The sequence below is a fragment of the Hylobates moloch genome, unplaced genomic scaffold, assembly GCF_009828535.3.
Source record: "Hylobates moloch isolate HMO894 unplaced genomic scaffold, HMol_V3 SCAFFOLD_16, whole genome shotgun sequence".
NCBI lineage: Eukaryota > Metazoa > Chordata > Mammalia > Primates > Hylobatidae > Hylobates > Hylobates moloch.
The window spans coordinates 36,242,119-36,258,885 of record NW_026652291.1 but is presented as its reverse complement, the minus strand read 5'-3'; the positions used below and the strand labels follow the sequence as shown (position 1 = coordinate 36,258,885).

Genomic DNA, 16,767 nt, shown 5'->3' with positions numbered 1-16,767 from the left:
TACTGATGTGTAAAGCTTTTTTTTTTTTTTTGGATACAGGGTCCTACTCTGTCACCCAGGCTGGAGTGCAGTGGGGCAATCATAGCTCACTGCAGCCTCAACCTCCCATGCTTAAGTGATCCTCCTACCTCAGCCTCCAGAGTAGTTGAGACTACAGGTGCACATCACCATGCCTGGCTAATTGTTTTCTTTTTTGTAGAGACAGGGTCTTGCTATGTTGCCCAAGCTGGTCTCAAACTCCTGGACTAGAGCAATCCTCCCGCCTCAGCCTCCCAAAGTGCTAGGATTACAGGCATGAGCCACAGCGCCCAGCCTATAATTTTCTTTATATACTTTAGCTAAACCAATATTTTGCAAGATTAAATGTGAATGCCTTTTATTATGACAGATACACACAGATTTGGGAAAATGTAACAATGACACTCTTCTCGCTATTTTTTTTAATTTTGGAAAATATACTGTTTTTACTATTTAATGTTTTTTCACTTATGAAAACTACTATTTTTTCAGTTTGAGAACTGTTACTTTAGGACAGTGGTTTTCAACCCAGATGATTTTCCCCCCCAGGGAAAATCACCCTTGACAATATGTGACATTTTTGGTTGTCACAACTGGAAAGATGCTAATGGCATATACTGGGTAGAGGCCAGGGATGTTCCTAAATATCTTATAGTGCACAAGACAGCTCCTCATAACAAAGACTTATCCAGCCCAAAATGTCAGTAATGTTCAGGTTGAGAAACCCTGCTTTAAAAGAATATGCAATGATATATGAAAAAATATTGTTTTAAAATATTAATCTTAATATTACAAAATAACAGAGGTGGCCTACTTTCAATTATATGTTTAATATACGTATACTAAATGTGTATCAAAAAGGCTACATGTTCCAAATATTAACAATGGTCATCCTGAATAAGTGGAATTACTTTTTTCCTTTAAATATCTATTTTCCAAATTTCCTATAATTAATACATAATAGTTGTTTAAATTATGAATGGGTGGGAGGCCTATCTTGTAAGTACCATATGCTGATGACTTGCATGATTTCAACAGGCAATTCTCCATAGTAAAGTATGGAATTAGTGACGTGTCAAAGAATAAAAGTTCCTCAAATAGAGCTGGGGGGTACTAAAAACGGGTTCTTAGGCCCTCCGTATCAGTAAGGAAAGTTATTAAGTTAGTACTTCCAGATCACAGATTGTCTTCATCTCCAGCCTTACCTCTTCTGCCACAGAAAACTAACCTGGACAATATGCTCTCCTGATAATATCACAAATACTCTTCATCCATTCTATGAGCAATTTCTGATTATTCTTTTTTAGTTTTGTACATAAGAACACTGCCTGTCTGGACTTTTGCAAAATTCCTTGTATACACAAAATTAACAACATAATAAAGCTTTCTTGTCTCTTCTTTGGCAATTCTAAAAAGACTGAATCAGTGAAGGCCCTAACACTTCTAGGAATGCACACTACACCCAGCCACCCACCAGCAGATGTAAACAGAGATGTCAACTCTGAGACTAAATCAGGGGCTAGCCGCCAAACACTCAAATTTCACTTGTTTCTCCCCAGTACAGTAAGCCCCTTTTGCCCATGATTTCACTTTCTAGTTTCAGTTACCGTTAGTCAACCAGGGTCCAAAAATACTACAGTCAAGACATTTTGAGAGAGACAGACCACATTCACATAACTTTTATTACAGTATAATAACTGTTCTACTTTACTATTGTTGTTAATGTATTACTGTGCCTAATTTATAAATTAAATTTTATCATAGGTATGTATACATAAGAAAAAACATAGTATACATAGGTTTCAGTACCACCTGCAGTTGTAGGCATCCACTGCGGGGCTTGAAACTCATCCCCCACAGATGAGGGGGGACTACTGTATGTCTAAGGCAAAGCACACACTTGAGTCATCTGTGGCAGCAAGTGATATAAATGAGGTATCTGTGCTAAGCCATCAGCATAGTCAAGACACCTATTTAAAAAAAAAAAAAGAAACATAGCAATCCTCAAAGGTTCCAATTAGTCACTTAGCTTTAACTTGTAACACCAAGATACAACTGGAATTTAGATACAAGACTTGAATGGAAATTCAGAATGGGGGAAGCTGTGTAACAAGATTTTGACAGGCATCTGGATTTGCAAAGAATTCCTCCTCCTGAGTAATGTTCTTGGAAGGAAACAAAGACTTTCCAAAGTAAGGAAGTATAGCTCAGCAGGCTAAGAATTAAAACTGGAGACTCAACCAGAGTGACAGTTGGCCTCCACCCTGGAAAATCTCTACCTACTCATCTGTAAAATAATAGGGCATCACCAATTTAATCAAAACCACGTTCAGGGGCAATGAAACTGCAGATAGAATGTACTGGCAGAATAAGCCACTTAGGAGTTTAACACTGTACTTGAGCGAGTCCTTTATAAATGCAGAGCCTCGTGACTTTCCCTATTGAGGGAAAAGGTCAGAAGACCCAGAGTTTAATCCTGATTGTACTACTCACTAGTTGTAACCTACTGAGCAAATCATTTTACCTCTTTGCTCCTTTATTTAGATGTAAAATTAAAGACTTCTATTAGACAATCATTAGTCCTTTCCAGCAACAAAATTCTGTGATTCTACAGAGACATCAGAAGCCTAAGATCACAAATGAGAGTGGTGAAAACAGGACTCCAACCAGATCACTTAAACATTTCACAACATGAAAGACATTCTAGGGCCAGGCACAGTGGCTCATACCTGTAATCCCAGCACTCTGGGAAGCTAAGGTGGGTGGATTGTTTGAGCCCAAGAGTTCAAAATCAGTCTGGGCAACATGGTGAGACCCCGTCTTTAGAAAAAATAAATTTAAAAAATTAGTCAGGTGTGATGGCACGTGCTTGTAGTCTCAACTACTCCAGAGGCTGAGGTGGGAGGATCACTTGAGCCAAGGAGGCGGAGGCTGCAGTGAGCTGTGATCACACCACTGCACCCCAGCCTGGGCAACAGAGTATAACCCTGTCTCAAAAAAGGAAAGAAACAGAAAGAGAGAGAGAAAGAAGAAAAAAAGACAGTCTCGCCAGGTGCAGTGGTTCACACTTGTAATCCCAACACTTTGGGAGGCAGGGTGGGAAGATCGCTTGAGACCAGGAGTTCAAGACCAGCCTGGGCAACATAGAGACCTTGTCTCTACAAAAGAATTAAAAATTAGCTGGATGTGGTGATGCACACCTATAGTCCTAGCTACTTGGGAGGCTGAGACAGGAGGATCAATTAAGCTTAGGAGGTTGAAGCTTCAGTTAGCTATGATCATGCCACTGCACTTTAGCCTGAGCAACAGAGCAAAATTCTGTCTCACAAGAAAGAAAAGAAAAAAAAGAGAAAAGGAGGCTTGGGCATGGTGCCTCATGTCTGTAATCCCAGTACTTTGGGAGGCTGAGGCAGGTGAATCACTTGAGGCCAGGAGTTCGAGACCAGCTTGACCAACATGGTGAGACCCTGTCTCTACTAAAAACACAAAAAAATTAGCCGGGTGTAGTGGCACACGCCTATAATCCCAGCTACTCAGGAGGCTGAGGCAGGAGAATGGCTTGAACCCAGGAGGTGGCGGTTGCAGTGAGTGAGATCACGCCACTGCACTCCAACCTGTCAGCACCACTGACAGAGTGAATAAGACCCTGTCTCAAAAAAAAAAAAAAAAAAAAGAAAAGGAGAAGGAAGGACGGGAAGGAGGGAGGGAGGGAGGGAAAGGGAAAGAAAGGAGAAAGAAAGAGAAGGAAGGAAAGAAGGGAGGGAGGGAGACAGGGAAGGAAAGAAGAAAGAAGAAAAGAGAAGACAGAGAGGCCAGGCGCAGTGGCTCACACTTGTAATCCTAGCATATTGGGAGGACGAGGGGGATTGCCTGAGCTCAGGAGATCTAGACTAGCCTGGGCAATGTAGAGAAACCCCATCTCTACTGAAACTATAAAAAATAAGCTGGGCATGGTGGTGCACACCTATAATCTCAGCTACTTGGGAAGCTGAGGCACGAGAATCACTTGAACCCAGGAGGCGGAGGTTGCAGTGAGTTAAGATAGTGCCATTGCACTCCAGCCTGGGTGACAGAATGAGACTCTGTCTAAAAAAAAAACAGAGAGAGAGAGAGAGAGAGAGAAGACAGAGAAAGACATTCTACAGCCATATACCTGAAAAACTACAATTCCTGAAAATTCTTCTCCGGGCCACTTGAGGGGGCCAAGTTTTACTCCAAATATACTCTGGTGCTGGATAGCTATCCCAAAAAATTAAGCCTATAACATTCTTTTCTTGCTTATTTAATTCTTATTTTTTATCATTCATATTTTACAGATGACTGTAACATGGTTTTAATATCAATATCACATCCACTTTTAGTTAAACACTCCTCAGAAAAAATTTCAACTCAGTGGAGAATCATTCCTCAAAATACCTTTTCTCAAAATCAACTCTACAAAGAACAACCCATAGAAAGACTGTAAAAACAAAAAAAAAAGTACAAGTAAACAGTATAATAAGAACTATAAGATGATGTGTATAGAAAGGATGGAGTAACATTAGCCTCTGGACCTGGCATGTTCATAACAGTTTCAGCCTTTTTTTTTCCTTTCTAATAAAAGGCAAGTGACTAACCACTCTGCTTCTCAGCCTCTATCTGGTACCTTAAAAGTGGCAGCGGAGGCCAGGAGCGGTGGCTCACACCTGTAATCCCAGAACTTTGGGAGGCCGAGGCAGGCAGATCACCCCCGTCTAGGGACTGAACTCTGTCAGGAGTTCAAGCCCAGCCTGGCCAACATGGTGAAACCTCGTCTTTACTAAAAGTACAAAAATTAGCCAGGCGTGGTGGCGGGCACCTGTAATCCCAACAGGATTACAGGCTGAGGCAGGAGAATTGCTTGAACCCAGGAGGTGAATGTTGCAGTGAGCTGAGATCACGCCACTGCACTCCAGCCTGGGCCACAGAGCAAGACTCCATCTCAAATTAAAAAAAAAAAAAAAAAGTGGCAGCTGAAAGACCTGAAGTAGGGAGAATGGATGCTTAAAGGCTTTTCTACTAGAGGCATCCCATGGTGAATGTGAGGAGCTAAGAGACTGGGGCTTTGGTTTTACTTGCATACCAGACAGTTTAATGATTATTAAGTAGGTGACCATATAACTTATCCTTTAAACTGGAACCTTTTTTTTTCTTTTTCTTTTATTATTATACTTCAAGTTCTAGGGTACATGTGCACAACGTGCAGGTTTGTTACATATGTGTACATGTGCCATGTTGGTGTGCTGCACCCATTAACTCGTCATTTACATTAGGTATATCTCCTAATGCTATCCCTCCCCCGTCCCACCACCCCACAACAGGCCCAGTGTGTGATGTTCCCCTTCCCTAAACTATGACCTTTTTAAGAATGAAAGGAACACTAATAATTACACTGGGACAATGGGGGAGCTTCAGATGGTCCCAAGTAAATCAGGATATATGATCAGCTTGGTTACAAAGGATCCCAACAATCAACAAGGCAGGCAGGGGACATAGAGTTACCTAATGAACCTTATTAGGTAATCTTGCCTCATCTTATCAACTAGCAGAAGCCCCAGCAGAGGCAGAAGGGAATACGGGAATCAGTCCTCCTGCCAACATTATCTCTGCTATGTGGATCCATTATAAACCTGTCTATTTCCTCAGATGCCATTTCCTCAATGACTCCTACATAATCTCAGCCCTCTGGAATATAACTTTCATTTTTTAAATTGGCCCTAATAGAAAAACAGTACTAGAGCACATGGACTTGATCTATGAATTATCAACTCTGTATCCCGAGAGGTATATGATAGAACTTCTGGTATTCTGGCCAGGCATGGTGGCTCACATCTATAATCCCAGCACCTTGGAAGGCCAAGGTGAGAGGATCACTTGGGCCCAGTAGTTCAAGACCAGCCTGGGCAACATAGTGAGACCCTGTCTCTACAAAAAAAAAAAAAAATTAAAAAATTAGTTGGGCACGATGGTGCATGCCAGCAGTCCCAGCTACTCGGGAGGCTGAGGTGGGAAGATCACTTGAGCATGGAAGGTCGCAGCTACAGTGAGCCGTAACTGCCCCTGCACTCTGGTCTGAGCAACAGAGCATGATTCTGTCTCATAAAAAAGAAAAGAAAAGAAAAGAAAAAATCTCTGGTATTCAACACTGCAAGCAATGAATAAAGTGGCAGGGAAAGTGAACATGAAGGCATGGGAAGATGAGGTAACTAAAGTGACAAACTACTATTGTCAAGTCTTTCCCTAAATCTCTGATTTAAGAAAACTGATAGGAAGAGCAAACTGAGTCCAAGACCAGAACCAATGGAGCAACCTTCCTTTTTACCCATTCAGTGAATGACCATGAAAGTGAAATGCCTTCTTTTCCACAGAAGCAGAGTGAGGTTGTGGTGACAGAAGTAAATTTTACTTACAAGAACACTATGCTTCAAGCTCATTAAGGATTAAACAGGCTTATCATCTGGTCTAGCAGTTACACCTCCCTTTATGATACTGTGTGTGTGAAAAAGTGCTTCCAAATTACTTACTAGCGCTCTCTGGGCAAATCAGCCCATACTAGGTTTACGCTTTCTTCCAAAAAGCACTTTATTCTGAAGCACAGTATTCATCCGTGGCCCAGACAGGTATTTTCTCCCCATCTCCCCATGTATAACTGTATAAGGAAAGACACCTATTTGTTGACTGAAATTCAGCCAAAGGTAATCGTTCAGCATGACTTGGGCAGATATTAAACTCAAATTACAGGTTCAGTAAATACACATATATTGTTTTTACTTTTAATTGGGCTAATAGACAAGAGAAACCAACTTGATAACTAGAGTATACCTACTCCTAATTAGACTAAAGTAGGGAGTTAAACCCAGTGGGAGTTAGTCACATGGTTTATATATGGAATACACAGAGTGTGAGGAAGAAGACTTTAGATAACTGTAAACATCAGAATCTAGGTGAGGTGAGTGCTAGCACCAAGAGACATCTGCTTGAGAAGTAAGTACTGTGGCTGTGATGAGAACCCTGCTTACTGGCTCCAAGCCCACTCCCATCTTCGCAATCCCACCCATCTTCCTCCACTTACATATAAAAGTGAAAAACTGCAGATAGCAAAATATGAGTGATAGCATCAAGAGAGGAGAATGAAGGAGAAAAAATCAGATCCTTTAAAAATGCATATAACATGGTAAAAATTTCAAAGCAGTTAGCATGTCTCAGAAAACATCCAGACCCAGCCTGGAAATCTAGCTCCACCATAAACCATGGGAGCTTTCGTAAGTTACCTAACTTCTGTAAGCCTCAGTTCCCTCATATGTAATATAAGGAAAATAATACCACCCTAACTTACAAAAGATTCTTTTAAGTGTTACATATGCCTGGCACATGAAATGCCCCCAAATAATATTTGATAAATAAACGACATCAAATATTACCTATTTAAAAAATCTGTTAAACTTTTTTTTTTTTTTTTTTCAAACAGCAATGTCTCAGGTGAGCATTGGGCGAGGCATTCCTTCTTAATTTGGTAGGCACTGGGGAGTGCTGCAGATCAGTAGGGGATGTGAAACAATGAGAGTTACATTTTGGGAAGCTTATATTATAATGGCAGTGGCGACTAATAAGTACTAAAACTGAAAAGAACAAAAACTTGAAAAGCAGTTATTGGAACCAAATTTTCTATAAAGTAATGGATCATGGTAATAAAAAAATCTTTTTTCACCCCTAGAATTACTTTTCACTTTATTTTTTTACGACTAGTCAAGTGAAGCAATAGGAGTGGAGAAGGAACAAAGAAATCTGTAACTGGTTGTGATCAATTAGTTGTAAACACCACTGCATTCGGACCGGCCATATTTCACTTCATTTTAACCACAAATAATGAATTCTAGTATCTATTTTTCCACCAATGCATTGCCTGTTCTCTGGATTATAGAACTCTCAGTAGTAATTTATTAATGTCCTTCCTTGATTCTTTAGCACTCACTTATGACAATTAATACAAAACCTTCAAATCTCCTTGCCTCTCTACACTACAAACCTCCTTGCCTTTCTACACTATAGGTAACACTGGCTATTTTCCAAGTGGCAAATAAGACACGTAAAGTGCTTAGCAAAAAGGCCTGGCATATGTTACAAGATTAAAAAAAAGTTAAATGATAATTTTCATTGTTATTAAGATTAAAGGGGCACAAGGCCAGGCGCGGTGGCTGATGCCTGTAATCCCAGCACTTTGGGAGGCCTAGGCGGGTGGATCACAAGGTCAGGACATCGAGACCATCCTGGCTAACACGGTGAAACCCCGTCTCTACTAAAAATACAAAAAACTAGCTGGGCGTGGTGGTGGGTGCCTGTAGTCCCAGCTACTCGGGAGGCTGAGGCAGCAGAATGGCATGAACCTGGGAGGTGGAGCTTGCAGTGAGCCGAGATCGCACCACGCCACTACACTCCAGCCTGGGCGACAGAGCAACACTCCGTTTAAAAAAAAAAAAAAAAAGATTAAAGAGGCACAAAATGGGTACTCAATAAATATTTTAATGAATAAATAAACATACTTAAGTAAAACAAGTTAACCTTATTTACAGCAAAACAGAGATATAATTTATCATTTAAGAGAAGCAACCAGAGTTGTACATGTGCTCCAGAAACTGCTAACATTCAGCTTTCAATTCTTTAGGACAGATCCAGAAAATGTGACCTGTCTACAAAGGGAAAAGAGAGAAACAGCACCTGCCTGGGAGCAATGAGTCCTACTTAGAGTCCTGACAGCCAGAGACAATGCAGACAGCTCAGGGCAAGTCACCTGTCTAGATCTCAGCTCCCTTTCCCATAAAATGAAAATCCTTCCATTTCTCCCATCCCATGCAGAAAATAGAAGATATAAAAGGGTTACCTAATGCAGTATTTCACAAGCTTCAATCTTGATCATCTTTTCATTTTTGCCATATCCACGTAACACCTTTATTGTTTTTCTTTAAATTGATTTGCATGATGATGGCTCACTGCAGCCTTGACCTTCCAGGCTCAAGCAATCCTCCCACCTCGGCCTCCTGCGTAGCTGGGACTAAAGGTGCACGCCACCATACCCAGCTAGTTTTTAAATTTTTGGTAGAGATAGGGTCACGCTATGTTGACCAGGCTGATCTCAAACTCCTGGGCTCAAGTGATCCTCCTGCCTCTGCCTCCCAAAGTGCTGGGATTATAGGTGTGAGCTACTGCACCTGGCCTTAATTTACTTAAAAATTTAACCTCACCTTAAGTAATAAAATCATTAAAAATATTTTATTCATGTTAATTTTTCTAATGTGTCTAAAGATAAATTAACTACTCAACTTTAAATATTCACTCAAAGATTATCTAAATTCATCTAACATACCCAAACTTTGGCAAATGGTAACCTAATTTTTATAACTGAAAATAAAAAAAAATTTTTTAATTTCCCATACTATAGCAACATAAGAAAATCAAAAAATTTAAAGGACAGGGAATTGAGTAGAAAAGAAATAGAATTTCATATTCCCACAATAATGTAAGGGTTAATTCAAATTAATATTCAGTTATTTTAGAAGAATATTTTTTAAATATATGAGGCAACAAAAATTGAAAACAGAACTGATTCCTTCTTAGGTAATCTTCATCTGAATTAGGATTTTATTTCCTTTAACTTTAAAAGACTTTCATTCCACCCTTGAGTATCTAAATTCAGACTAAAATAAGAAAAGCAATTAGTTTCTTCTTTCTTAAGACCATAAAAAGAAAACAGAGATTAAAATTAAGTGCCATGTTTATTAGCAATGGAAGTGCTCTTATAAACTTATGCTCTCTTTGCCTTGATCAATGCATGAGAAAATAAATGCACCTACTTCTTAACTTGGAATTCAGAGAGCAGTATGCATTTGTGTGACAAGTTTTACTAGTCAATAAAGTTTCCCTGATCTAAATGACTCCAACTGTACTTTACAACCAAATCCATCAACAATCAGTGAATAAGCACAGGCTTGTACCTGGGCTGACACTTCCTTTCAATGTGGTGGCCAGAATACATAACTGAGGACTATTGCTCTCTTTAGGAAATCTTAGCAATCAAAAACACATTGGCATAAATCAAATTAAAAATGATCCTTTGAACAATACTGAGCACAGGGACAACTTTTTGATCTGTTAGTAACAATGTCTAATGTGACTAATGATCATCAGCTAAACCTCGCTAGGTTATTTTAAAGTAGAAGTGACACACCCAAGCATAAGCTAAATTTGCCAACCTTTGATAGGTATCAATTAGCTGACTAAAGAACAAGTAGGACAAATAATGTGTATCTATAAATATTCATATTACTTTGTCCTTATGATCTTTATAATTTATCATAGCAAAGTTCCTCACGGTCATCTCTACAGGCCTTCTTTCTTTCCCACCAAATCTCACAGGCAAGAACATTTTTGCTGTATTAAGTACAGCAAACCAGAGGAAAAAAAAATCTATTAAAGTATCATAAGGTAGGCCGGGCGTGGTGGCTCACGCTTGTAATCCCAGCACTTTGGGAGGCCGAGGCGGGCGAATCACGAGGTCAGGAGATCGAGACCACGGTGAAACCCCGTCTCTACTAAAAATAAAAAAAATTAGCCGGGCGTGGTGGCGGGCGCCTGTAGTCCCAGCTACTCGGAGAGGCTGAGGCAGGAGAATGGCGTGAACCCGGGAGGCGGAGCTTGCAGTGAGCCGAGATTGCGCCACTGCACTCCAGCCTGGGCGACAGAGCGAGACTCCGTTTCAAAAAAAAAAAAAAAAGTATCATAAGGTAGAGGGGATATATTTTAAAAGGTCATGAAATGTTACAAATGAGAACTGAACACTCCTAAAACACCAGCTTTTTGAAAACATAATTTATATCTGATTCAACATCCCTGTTCTCATAGCTCCTGTTTTACAAATAGTATGCACTCAAAAACTATTTGTTGAACTAATAAATAGACCAAATAATAAAATACCTTCACAGCAATGAATTATCAGTAAACAGAAAAGGCCAGAAGAAAATTTGAAAATTGATTCCTCAATTACCTTGTTAAAATGTCTATACTATGAAAGCTTTTCAAAGTCAGAAACCTGCTCTACCACTGGCCATATTTCTCCTGATAAGTAACTACCGAACCAAGAAATTCATTCTAATTAAATGAACAGCTTTAATAAAGTCAGGCTTTATTTAACTGGCTAAAGCCAAACGCCTTACTTGCAGATAATGTGCTTTTAGACTAATTTATCTACAAAAAACTGATTTCATAAAACGTGATATAAACTAGTGACTGGGAAACAGGAAATGACCATTAATCAATAGGTTCAAATTAAGCATATAGGTGTAATCACAGCTATTATTCAATGCTTAAAAATACTCTTTGATGATAGTACTGGTTAAGCTTATTCACAAAGTATTTTGAACAGTTCACCTCATGGAGATCTTTCTCAGTTGTTCATGGTGTACTGTGCCATGTGCAGTATACGTTAGATGTTGAAGGTATCAATCTCCTAAAAGCCTTTTGTGACATTCAAGGGAAACAACAACAGTTGCAGCAGCAGTAGCAACAGCATGGGTTAGGCCCTTGTGCTAAGAACTTTACAAATGTTATTTCATTCAATCCTTACCGCAACCCTGTAGGGTATTATTATCCTTATTACATGGGTGAGGAAACAGACAAGAAAGGATAAGTGACCTGTCAAAGGCAACCCAGGTACCAAGCAGCTGGGTTGGTGTTCACCCCAGGCAGTCTGACTTCAGAGTTCATACTCTACAATCTCTCTCTATATATTATGGATCCTTATAATGATCAATATGGTCAGAGACCCATTTGAACTAGAAACAGGCTAAATAGTTATCCCCATTTGTAAGTATTATGACCAAGCAACTAAATGACTCTCCCCATTCACAACTCCTGCATAATTAATACTTTGAAACATCATAGTTGCTCATGCTATTTGGAAAACTTCTGAAGGTACTTTTCCTATATTTAGTCATAAGCCCACACAAAAGATAATAATCTCTCACTGTAACTCAAAACTTCATACTTATGGGTTATTCTGCTAGCTCTATAAGTTCCAATGCCTTAAACCTCGATTCAGGGGAAATAATATTATAGCCACTCTCATTCCGAAGAGCCAAATCTTTGTTTTTGTTTACTGCTAAGATGACTTGCACAAACCCTTTACAACATATAAAAAGGCAGAGTAACAATCCAAGTCAAATGCACATAGAGATACATTCTGATTGGTCATCCAATCAGAGCCCTAAAAGATGTTCATTTTGTTCGCAAAAAAAAAAAAAAAAAAAAAAAAAACCTTTAAACAAACATATAAAGGACCCCATTCTAAGAAAAAGGAAAAGCATAAGAGGAGGCAATGAGAGCAATTTAGAGTACTAGATGCAACCAAAGACCTAAAAGGTAAACCCAAGATATCCCCTAAATATGCATACTGCTGTAATCTCATTGATGTTAGGATCTCTTGTAAGTGGCACTTCAACATACAATGTTGTTCCCCATCCCTCAAAGGACTAACACACATAAATATTTTAAGAAGAGACTACAATCATCAAGTATAAGCTAGTCTTTATAAAAAGTAATGTTCACAGGCTGGGTGGGGTGGCTCAGACCTGTAATCCCAGGACTTTGGGAGGCTGAGGTGGACAAATCACGAGGTCAGGAGATCAAGAGCAGCCTGGCCAACACAGTGAAACCCCGTTTCTATTAAAAATACAAAAATTAGCCGGGTGTGGAGGCACGCACATGTAATCCTAGCTACTCAGGAGGCTGAGGCAGGAGACTTGCTTGAACCCAGGAGGCAGAGGTTGCAGTGAGCCAAGATCGTGCCACTGTACTCCAGCCTGGGCGACAGAGCAAGACTCCATCCCCCCCACTGCCCCCCAAAAAAGTAATGTTCACTCAAAACCAAGTTCATAAAGCACCTTCACATATAACATTTCATTGACCATTCACTACCCCCATTCATCCACCAGTGAGTGCAATCTGTTATCCTCATTTTACAGATGAGTAGTGAAAGGACTTACCTAAAATCAAACACTTTGTGATTTTAAGTAAGCCTCCAACTCAAATCACATGACATCAAATCACATGACATCAAATCCCAAGCACTTTCCACGCCACATTGTGCCTCCACATTCCACATCAAAAAGTCACAAAACTATCATGTCTGCCTAATCTGCACTGGTCTATTACCAATACTGTAAGAACAAATGTCTGTTATTAATGACATCATGTGTTATGAATACAAAAGAGAAAGAAAACAAACTCAGTATTTTCTCTGAAAGGCCTGGCGCTCTGTTCAGCACCCAACCTATACTTCGACTAACATAGTTCTCACAACAAGCCCCTCAGGTAGGTGCCGATATTCCAACTGTATACCTCAGAAAACACATTCAGAGAGGCTTCGTAACTGGACTAAGGTCACAGATTAAACAAATGACACAACAATGATGTTAACCACATATCTGCTATACCACACTGCCTAACATAGTATCACAGCGATGCCCTTTTCTGGTCATAAACAAGAAAAATCAAGTACTTTTTAGGTTAAAGTATCTTAACGTGTCAAATAACCATTTCTCCACTTGTTGCTGTCATAATTTCACTTCCAAGCACAGCACCTTTTCTCCTTCCTGATTTTCTCTGGTTTACTCAATATCTGCTGGCCTCACTGCGCCCTGGAAAAGGGGATAGCTGTTGGAACACAAACGTGATGTATTAGTAACTAATAGTACTTTACCCAGCCACAGGAATCATGCAAATATTATTTCTGCCCTGGGTCTAAGTTAATTCTATCAAGTACTATGTGTCAGTTACCAGAAATGTGAGCCTGCCCAAACAATTATGAAATGAAAACAATGAACAAACTATGAACAATCTATCATTTTAATCACAGTTCTCTAAGGGCTTTCCAATCCAGACAAGACACAAGAACAACAAAACGCATAAAAGTAATCTCATTACCACCCCAGCGTCTGGCATCCCACCACATTACGACATTGGGGATACACAGCATTAGCCTCAGAATACTGTGCTCCCCACCTCAGGTGTTGACTGCTAATGAGAGACAAAGATAGATAAGAAAAAAATATAAACATGACACTAGTTTTAAACTTGGGAAAATTATTGAAGGACTTCCCAGAACAAAATTTAATTAGCTTTAACAAGTTAAGGTATATTAGGACTCCCCAAGGGGGCTGGCTTCCTTATCTGAAGCAAACAGGAGGAACTTTCTGTTAACACAGCTGTATACTCATAATGGAAGGTAAATAGCTAAAAAGGCTTTAAACTAAAATTCTATGTTCAAGGAACAAATAGGAAAAGCTAGGTGTATCTTAGCCAAACTGGAGGAGCGGTGGAATAGCCTGCTGATAGGACTAAGAACAGGAACAGGAGTAGATAAAAAGGAAACAGGAAGAACTGAGCTAGAGGGAGTATGGGGGGAAGGAGGAGGAGCAAGTGGCAAAGAAGGCTGGAACCCAGGAAGTACTGATGGAGATGGGCAACACAAGCCTAGAAAAGTAAGGAAATAAATACCTAGAATCAAAAGGTCTGCCAGAGCCTCCTCTGTGGAAATGACCCTCCTTTTTCACAGGCTAAAATTAAGATAAAGGAAATGACCTGGCCAAGACTAGGAAAAATAGAGTTCATTTAAGATACAGGGGAGCGTCCTGCTCAAGGATAAAAGTAGTAATAACTGGTAGAGAACGGAGGGAACTTTTTAGTGCTTTTTAAAATGTAACTTCAAATAGATAAATTACGTGGCATGGAAAATATCTCAATAAATTTGTTATTTTTTTAAAAGTGTGAGCTAGGCATGGTGGCTTATGCTTGTAATCTCAGCACTTTATGGGATGAGGCAGGAGGATTACTTGAGGCCAAGAGTTCAAGACTAGCCTGGGCAACATAGGGAGACTCCACCTCTACAAAAAAAAAAAAAAAAAAGTTTAAATTAGCCGGGCATGATGGCACCTGCTGTATTTCCAGCTACTTGGGAGGCTGAGGTGGGAGGTTAGCTTGAGCCTTGGAGATCAAGGCTGCAGTGAGCAGTGATAGCCCACTGCACTCCAGCCTGGGCAACAGAGTGATACCCTGTCTCAAATAAATATATAAATAAAGGTGTGTCAAGCTGGGCAATGTGTGACTACTTACAATTCCGTTAACATGATTAGTTCAGTTATCTCTAAAAGAGCACCCCCAAATTCCCTCACTCGGTAGGTAAAGTTTACTTGTGTCTGGGAACTTCTCTGTTGGAATACATCGGGAGTTTTATGAATACATAAAAAACAACAGCAGGGAAACTGGGAGCTAGGTCTATAAAGAAGAGGTCTTCCCCCATTTTTGCTCTTCAAATTTATTTGATAAAATTTTATATGGTGGTGTGGGGGAAGGAGGCTTTTGTCTGAAAGATCAAGTTTCTTCAGAGGATGATCTAGGGCCAAAATCTACCTAGTCAAAGAGAAAACGATCTGGCGTACAAAAGTCAAGTCAGTTCTGGACAGACCCCAGGTTTATCATAAAATGATCACAGAAGAGCTTTCTCTTTGCTACCCCCAAATTGGACTGTACGCCCCATGTCACTTCCGACGGTTACTCGCGAAGACGGATGCTTTGCCAAGATCCCAGAAGTTTCTGGCGAGCTGCTCACTGACACAAATTAGAAAGCCATTCGGGGACGGACCTGGGTGAAGCTAAGCGCCACGTCCAGCGCTGGGTTCCCCTACATCCCTCCCAATATAGGAAAAGGGACAGAAGAGGGCAGCAGCCAAGCAGAAACGCCCAATCAGCCGTCTTCACCCCCCTCCCCTGAGCCAGGTTTCGGGGAGCCGCCCCCTAGCCCTCACGTAGGCCCATTCCCACCCGCCCCTGCCCTGGGCCCGCGACCTCAGGGAGGAGGGGACGACGGCGGCGAGCGCCCCCACCGGCAGCAGGCGCACCTCCCCGGGGGCAGCCGTAGCCGCGGCCCGCGGGGCCCGGGCGTCCCCGGGAGCAATAGGCTATCGATTCAGCTGCCTGTCGCTAGGAGCCCCGGGAGAGCGAGGCCTACACCGCCCGGCCGGAGCCCCGGCCTCGATTTCGCCACTTTCCCCAAACCAGAGAGAGAGCCCGGGGGCAACCAGGCCCGTCTGGGCGAGAGGGAGGAGAAGCAGAGACCACTTGCAACAGCGACCGCGGGAAACGGGGTGCGGGGCGCCGGGCTCCCGCCAAGAAGTCTCCCGGGGGTCCCCCACCCTACCCCCTGCCTCGCAAGTTGCGCATTCAAGTTCAGGCTGGTGCCCTTTAGCCTCCACAGCCCTCGCCACTCTCGAAACCGTATTAAAAACAAGACGCAGAGGAGGCCACAACCGAACGAAAGGCGATGGTGCTGGGCCTCTAAGAGCGCCGAGGGGGGCGGCCCACAGCGACCCTACCGCCCCAGTCACTTCCCCTCTGCAGACCCCGCCAGCCGCCGGGTCGCAGCCCCCGGTCCCTCGGCGTCCGGGTCTGTCACCGCCCGCTTCCCAGCCCCAAGACCCCTTTTCCTTAACGCCGGCGACGGGGGCTCCAGCTCCCCCTTGCCTCCGGCGCTCCTCGGCCTCCTCCCCCTCCACATCCCCAAAATGCCCCCAGCACCTTTTAAAGTACGCGGAGGAAGAGTTTGCCGTCAAACTTTGTCGAGCGGTAACCTCGCCCCCCCTCCCCGACCTACACTTTCAGGGCAGGCATCAGGAGAGATCACTT

The 16,767-nt window shown here is 41.7% G+C and overlaps 1 protein-coding gene across 4 annotated transcripts in view; it reads right to left on the bottom strand.

The window, feature by feature from the left end:
* The window catches only part of DCAF5 (DDB1 and CUL4 associated factor 5), a 108,198-nt gene that overhangs the window by 90,753 nt on the left and 678 nt on the right, over window positions 1-16,767 (bottom strand). The window lies entirely within an intron of this gene.